Below are 7,315 nucleotides of genomic sequence, written 5' to 3'. Positions count from 1 at the left end.
TTGTTTTGTTTTGTTTTGTTTTGTTTTGTTTTGTTTTGTTTTGTTTTGTTTAAGCAGGCTTCGTGCCCAGCATGGAGCCCAATGTGGGGCTTGAACCCTAAGATCAAGACCTGAGCTGAGATCAAGAGTCAGATGCTTAACCCAATGAGCCACCCAGGAGCCCCTCCAGGGTTACATTTTTAACACATAAGTCACGTGGCACCACTCCCTTGCTTGAATACTTCCCCGTGGCTTCTTGTTGCTCTCAGATAAAACCTGCATCCCCAAAGGGCGCCTCCAACTCTGCCTGCCTGTGCGGCCTTGCTCCCCACTGCTCTCTGCCTCACTCCCTGCATCCCACACACGCTGGCCTTTTCCCTGCTCCTCAGAAACACCCAGGTAATTTCCTACTCAAGCTAATTATGATTTAGACTTTTGGCCTGGATCCTCCTTCTCCCAGCCCTTCCCAAGGTGCACACCATTGTTCAGATCTCTGTCCAAATAGCCATCCCCAAATGGCCTCTACGGACCATCCTATGGAAAAGCAGCTCTTCTTTCCTCCCAGGGACTCTATCCCTTCCCTTGCTTTATTCTCCTTCACATGACTCTTCGTAATCAAATCATTGTCAACTATTAGCTTATTACCTCTCCCCTGCTCTAGAGGGTGAGCCCTATTCTGGTCAAGGATTCTGTCTTTTCACTGCAGTGATATCTAGATGAGAGATGGGCACAGAAAGAGCTCGAAACATATGCAGAGCAAATCGCATATCTTCTGCCGCAGACGGAGCCAGTACCGGGGACTGGGTGGGACGCGCAGGAAGGAGAGGAAAGGCTTCGTCTTTATCATCATAGCTCCTATGTTTGGAGAGCACTTTCTATGGGCTTTCTCGGACATTACCTCCTTTATCCAGGAGTTGTGGTCCTCGGTGCTCAGCCCTGGTGCCAGGGCACCCAGGCTCACTGCTAAGTTAGCACGAGTGGGACCCAGGTGGAGGTTCATGATTCACCCTCGTCCCTCCACCACAGGAGACTCCAGAACAGGAGAGGAATGTAAGCTTGAGAGCCCAGCTTTAAAGCAGCAGAAATAATGTAGGAAAAGATGGTGGTTATGCAACTCACCGAGTACCACAGATTATCTATAATATATCATACCCTGACTTAAATACAGAAATTGCAGCCAGCACTTACAACCACAGGACAGTTTTTGAAAGTTCCAAACATAGGTGCGATTTGGAGATACACATTTGCCTATCTTTTCTTTCATTACATTTCTTAACAGAATATCCAGAGAAGTTAAATGTTGATGATTGCATATAAATGTTACAAATAGTATCTGGAATGCCATTATTGTCATTCCTAATAATGGTTAAAATATACTGGGTGTTTACCAAGTGCCAACTATCATCCTAAGGGCTTACCTGGATTATTTTACTCAATCTTCCCCAAAAAGTCAGATTCATTATTATCCCCATTTTTTTATTTTAATTAATTAATTATTTTTTTTAAACTTACATCCAAGTTAGTTAGCATATAGTCCAACAATGATTTCAGGGGTACATTCCTTAATGCCCTTTACCCATTTAGCCCATCCCCCCTCCCACAACCCATCCAGTAACCACTGTTTGTTCTCCATATTTAACAGTCTTTTATGTTTTGTCCCCCTCCCTGTTTTTATATTATTTTTGCTTCCCTTCCCTTGTGTTCCATCTTTTCTGTGTCTTAAAGTCCTCATATGAATGAAGTCATATGATATTTGTCTTTCTCTGGCTGACTAATTTTGCTTAGCATAATACCCTCTGGTTCCATCCACGTAGTTGCAAAAGGCAAGATTTCATTCTTTTTGATTGCCGAGTAATACTCCATTGTGTATATATACCACATCTTCTTTATCCATTCATCCCTTGATAGACATTTGGGCTCTTTCCATACTTTGGCTATTGTCGATAATGCTGCTATAAACTTGGGCCAGGTGCATGTGCCCCTTTGAAACAGCATACCTGTATCCCGTGGATAAATACCTAGTAGTGCAATTGCTGGGTCATAGGGTAGTTCTATTTTTAATTTTTTTAGGGAAAAAAAATTCTGTTTTCCAGAATGGCTGTACCAGTTTGCATTCCCACCAATGCAAAAGAGATCCTCTTTCTCCACATCCTCGCCAACATCTGCTGTTGCCTGAGTTGTTAATGTTAGCCATTCTGACAGGTGTGAGGTGGTATCTCATCGTGGTTTTGATTTGCATTTCCCTGATGATGAATGATGTGGAGCGTTTTTTCATGTGTCAGTTGGCTATCTGGATGTCTTCTTTCGAGAAGTGTCTATTCATGTCTTTTGCCCATTTCTTCAATGGATTATTTGTTTTTTGGGTGTTGAGTTTGGTAAGTTCTTTATAGATTTTGGATACTAAGCCTTTATCTGATATGTTGTTTGCAAATGTCTTCTCCCATTCTGTCAGTTGCCTTGTAGTTTTACTGATTGTTTTCTTTGCTATGCAGAAGCTTTTTATTTTGATAAGGTCCCAATTGTTCATTTTTGCTTTTGTTTCCTTTGCCTCTGGAGACCTGTTGAGTAAGAAGCTGCTGCGGCCAAGATCAAAGAGGTTTTTGTCTGCTTTCTCCTCGAGGATTTTGATGGCTTCCTGTCTTACATTGAGGTCTTTCATCCATTTTGAGTTTATTTTTGTGTATGGTGTAAGAAAGTGGTCCAGGTTCATTCTTCTGCATGTCGCTGTCCAGTTTTCCCAGCACCACTTGCTGAAGAAACTGTCTTTATTCCATTGGGGATTCTTTCCTGCTTTGTCAAAGATTAGTTGGCCATACGTTTATGGGTCCATTTCTGGGTTCTCTACCCTGTTCCATTGATCTGAGTGTCTGTTTTTGTGCCAGTACCATACTGTCTTCATTATTACAGCTTTGTAATACAGCTTGAGGTCTGGGATTGTGATGCCTCTTGCTTTGGTTTTCTTTTTCAAGATTGTTTTGACTATTTGGGGTCTTTTCTGGTTCCATACAAATTTTAGGATTGTTTGTTCTAGTTCTGTGAAGAATGCTGGTGTTATTTTGATAGGGATTGCACTGAATATATAGATTGCTTTGGGTAGTATTGACATTTTAACAATATTTGTTCTTCCCATCCAGGAACATGGAATCTTTTTCCATTTTTTTTGTGTGTCTTCTTCAATTGCTTTCATAAGCTTTCTATAGTTTTCAGTGTATAGACTTTTCACCTCTTTGGTTAGGTTTATTCCTAGGTATTTTATGGTTTTTGGTGCCATTATCCATTTTTGAGAGAGAAATTTAGGCTTAGAGGTGGCTTATGACTTTGGAGAGGTCAACAGGTGAGCGGCAGAGCCAGGCTGACATCAGAGGGGGAGACCTGACCCACTCGCTCCCTTGCTCTGACAACATCACATTAGACGCAAGACAAAATAAGAGGAAACGATATAGTCCAAGAATAAAACAAGCATTACTATCTGCAGATTGCTATTGGAAAAGCCTTAATGACAAGCCAGTATTGTGAAGGCAAAATCCATAAGAAAACGATGGAGCTGGTCTGCCTCATCTGTTAGAAAGCATTTCATTACCTTGTAAGTAAATATTACCTCATAAAATAAATATTCTTCTTCCCCACATTTTATTCAGAGTTGTGTTTCCCTAGTTCTTTGGACCTTTGTTTCCTTGTTCTTGTGTTCCCCAAATAAGATGGAGCCTGAAGGTAGGAATCCTCAGAAAACTGCTTCACCTCCAGGGTCTAAATCAGGGAGTTGAAGGAGTGGTAACCGCGTGGGCAGTAAGGGTAACTATCCACGTGTGGGTTCCTGTCCTCACAGCGACTCCATGATGTACACATCATCCTTTTAGTAACATTGCCATTTATTGCTAAAGACTCAAGCACGGGGCTGAGGACTCATGGATGCACAGTGTGTCTTACACAGAATCCAGAGTCTTGTGCTTCAATCTGATGACCAGGAAAGGAAGGCTATAAGTTCCCTTGTAGTCAAGGCAACTATTTAAAAATAATAGCAGTTTTAAATAAGCAAGAAGAAGTAAATAAATAAGATTCCATAGAAAGGCAAAGCTCTGTGATATCCTTGCCAGTGTGTGCTGTACAGGAAAAACACTTCATTTCATGGGATTTGGAGAAAACTCAGATTTCAGTGTTATTCAGACACTGATGGCAGGGAAGACTGTGCCTGTTACTGGCCCCACCTCCAGGCTCAGTGCATTGGAGAGAAGAGCCAAGGACCCCAGGCCCTAGGAACTTGCACGGCCAGGCTGGTAAGGGATGGAAGAATATTTTTTTTAACGTTTATTTATTTTTGAGACCGAGAGAGAGAGAGCATGAATGGGGGAGGGTCAGAGAGAGGGAGACACAGAATCCGAAACAGGCTCCAGGCTCTGAGCGGTCAGCACAGAGCCCGACGCGGGGCTCGAACTCAACGGACCGCGAGATCATGACCTGAGGTGAAGTCGGCCGCTTAACCAACTGAGCCACCCAGGCGCCCCGAGGGATGGAAGAATATTTTCTAAGCACAGCTCTGGGATCTTAAGATCTGCTTGAGGGTGTGAGTATATAGATGGGCTGCATCCTCGTGACCCAGACATGTTCAAATTCAGTGCAGAGGATACCAAATCTACAAACCAAATGGAACATATTCCATAAATAAATAAATTAATTGAAATGATCAAATTATAACAATAAACTGGTAAGTAATTTTTAGAACTTTTATGATAGAATACAGAATTCATTGAAAAGTCAAGAAAACTAACCTACTGCAAAGAATATTTCAGTACTTAATGTGTTTATAAAAGAAATAGATTGGAATTCTTAGGACCAGTCTTCTGGAAATGGAAGTTCCCCAGGATCCATCACCATCAGCTGCCTCACTGAGTGTGCTGTGAGGGTGTGGGAGACTGCAGTGGCTGTCAATAAGAAGAATGTGTGGACAAAAGTATGGTTCAGAAAACCACTTTCATAAGAACCATTTCGTGCAAGCCCATAAATAATGAGGAAAGGGTAGAATCAGTAGAAATCCTAAAAGAGCTGAGATATTTGCCCAGTTTGTACCAGAAATAAATTAAGAAAAATTAAGAAATTTGAACCACTGAGAAATAATGTAGGCTCTGCAGACATCGGATGAATAAGGAAACATTTATAAATGTTAACATCTATGAAATTACTAGGTCTAGACTGCATGCATCACAAGTAATTAAGAGAATTGACTATAGCACTTAAAATGTTACTTTTGAAAAATCACATAGAGTTGAAGTAATATCAGAATGCCTTAGAGAAAGTTAATGATTACTGAGCTCAGAATGGGAAATAAATAAGACTATAGTATCACTGGGATTATTTGACCTAACAAATAGACATATCACCTTAAATAATTACCAAATAACTTTTACTAAAAAAAAAATTAGAAATATGGTAGGCATGTACCACACATAAGAAAAAAGAAGTAACAAAAAAGAATATCCAGAATAAATTAAAGGGCGCCTGGGTGTTTCAGTTGGTTAAGCATCGAACTCTTGATTTCTGCTCAGGTCATGATCTCATGGTTCGTGGGATAGAGCCCCACATCAGACTCTGGGCTGACAGTGCAGAGCCTGATTGGGATTTTTTCCCTTTCTCTCTCTCTCTCCCCCTCCCCTGCTCTCTCTCTCTCTCTCTCTCTCTCTCTCTCTCTCTGTCTCTCTCAAAACAAATAAATACACTTAAAAAAGAACAAATTAAAATATCAAGAAGAAAATTGTGTCTTCCACTGAGAAAGCATTGACTGGATGCCAGCTGGGTTCTGAGCAGTGTACTGGACCTGAGCTGGGCAAGGGCAAGTTTGAGCAAAAATGAAACAGGGTCCCTGCCCTCAGAGAGCCTGCAGTATGGTGAGGGAGGTAGATGACTCCACGTGCAGAGCACAAGGGAAAAGTCCATACTGTAAGCAGAGAAGTTGGAGCCAAGGGTTGTAGGAGCACATGATTTTAAACAAGGGAAAGGGAAGGGAGGTGATCAGAAGAGGTGTGTAGAGGGAAGTGTTTTTTTGCTGGCCTTGGCTTGTGGTGGTTCACACTGAGAGAAACCTGTCTAGGGAGAGGCAGATGCCTGAAAATAGGCCGGGAGGTCTCAGTTGTAAGGGCAGTGCCTTTCTAATTGCATTGTTTTTCTAAACAGTGGATGGAAAATAAAATAGGTGTGCAATGACTGTGTGAGTCAGATTTCCTAGAAATAGACTCTGAGATGGAGATTTTCATGCAGAAACAATACCTATAAGAGAATGAAATAGGACTGGCCAGAAGGGAGGCCGGACTGCAGTATAAGTGGAACCAAGGTCCCAGGCGATCTTCCACTGAGGCAGGGACTGGGTCTTTGTGCCCAAGGACAGCTGGACATTGTTCAGTGTGCACTGCCCAAGGCATAGGGTAACTTTGAACAAGGAACTTCCACATCAAGAGGAGGGCAAACCCCAGGGAAGGGCCCTATTTTCTAGCCCTGGGAATGAGACCTTCAGGTCTGAAAGGGATCTGGGCAGCCCTACAGAGCAGCCTCCACAGTGCATGGTATCGTGAAGTGACAAACTAATGGAAAAGTGTTTGCATCCTTTACCTTGACTCCTCCTTAAATAGCCAGTTGGATTAAAAATCATGAAAATCCATGTATGATTTCATACTAATTTGCATCTAACATACAAAAAACATGATTTCCTGCTCTCTTCTAGTGAGTGAGAAATTGAAGGTGCACCATATATACATAACATGAGGCTAACAAGAGAACTAGAAGCCATTACCCATGGCCTCAAGAAGGATCAGGTACTGTCAACCTGCCTTGTCACAGGATGTGCATTGGGCTATGTTGGCAGCAGCACAAATAGCTTTATACTGACCCAAATCACAATGCTTTAACACTAGGCTCTCAGAAACGTTCACTTTTACACCCATACTCTCATATGCATTTGCAAGAAGATGGGTCCAGATGGGGCAGCAGCTAGTGCCACAAAGATGAACTGCCTGCCCTGCAGGAAGGCCCAACCTAGAACCTGGAATTGTTAGCACATTCCTTCTGCCATATTGATATGACTCACCAGAGATAAGAAGGGAGGCAAATGCAGCTAAGCTAGTTCTGTCCACTGAGAGGCTAGGAATAGTGGCACCCCAAAAGCAGTGAACACAACTAGTACCTAAATTTTGGTTTCTAAATACCATTTTCTGCAAAAAGGAACCTATCTTTCTTGGAGAAAGGGTGGATTCCAGGACTAAGGGAAAGTACAAGATGAGCCTGAAATATCTGTAGAAGTGGGGAGGAAGGAAGGAAGGAAGGAAGGAAGGAAGGAAGGAAGGAAGGAAGG

At 42.2% G+C, this 7,315-nt stretch overlaps 1 protein-coding gene across 1 annotated transcript in view; it reads left to right on the top strand.

The window, feature by feature from the left end:
• Window positions 1-7,315, top strand: part of PACRG (parkin coregulated) — a 515,648-nt gene that overhangs the window by 432,188 nt on the left and 76,145 nt on the right. The gene's annotated exons all lie outside the window — the stretch shown is intronic.

The sequence above is a fragment of the Herpailurus yagouaroundi genome, unplaced genomic scaffold, assembly GCF_014898765.1.
Source record: "Herpailurus yagouaroundi ecotype Mexico unplaced genomic scaffold, PumYag 198, whole genome shotgun sequence".
Taxonomy (NCBI): domain Eukaryota; kingdom Metazoa; phylum Chordata; class Mammalia; order Carnivora; family Felidae; genus Herpailurus; species Herpailurus yagouaroundi.
The sequence above is the reverse complement of the archived record's forward strand: the minus strand, read 5'-3'. Positions and strand labels throughout refer to the sequence as shown.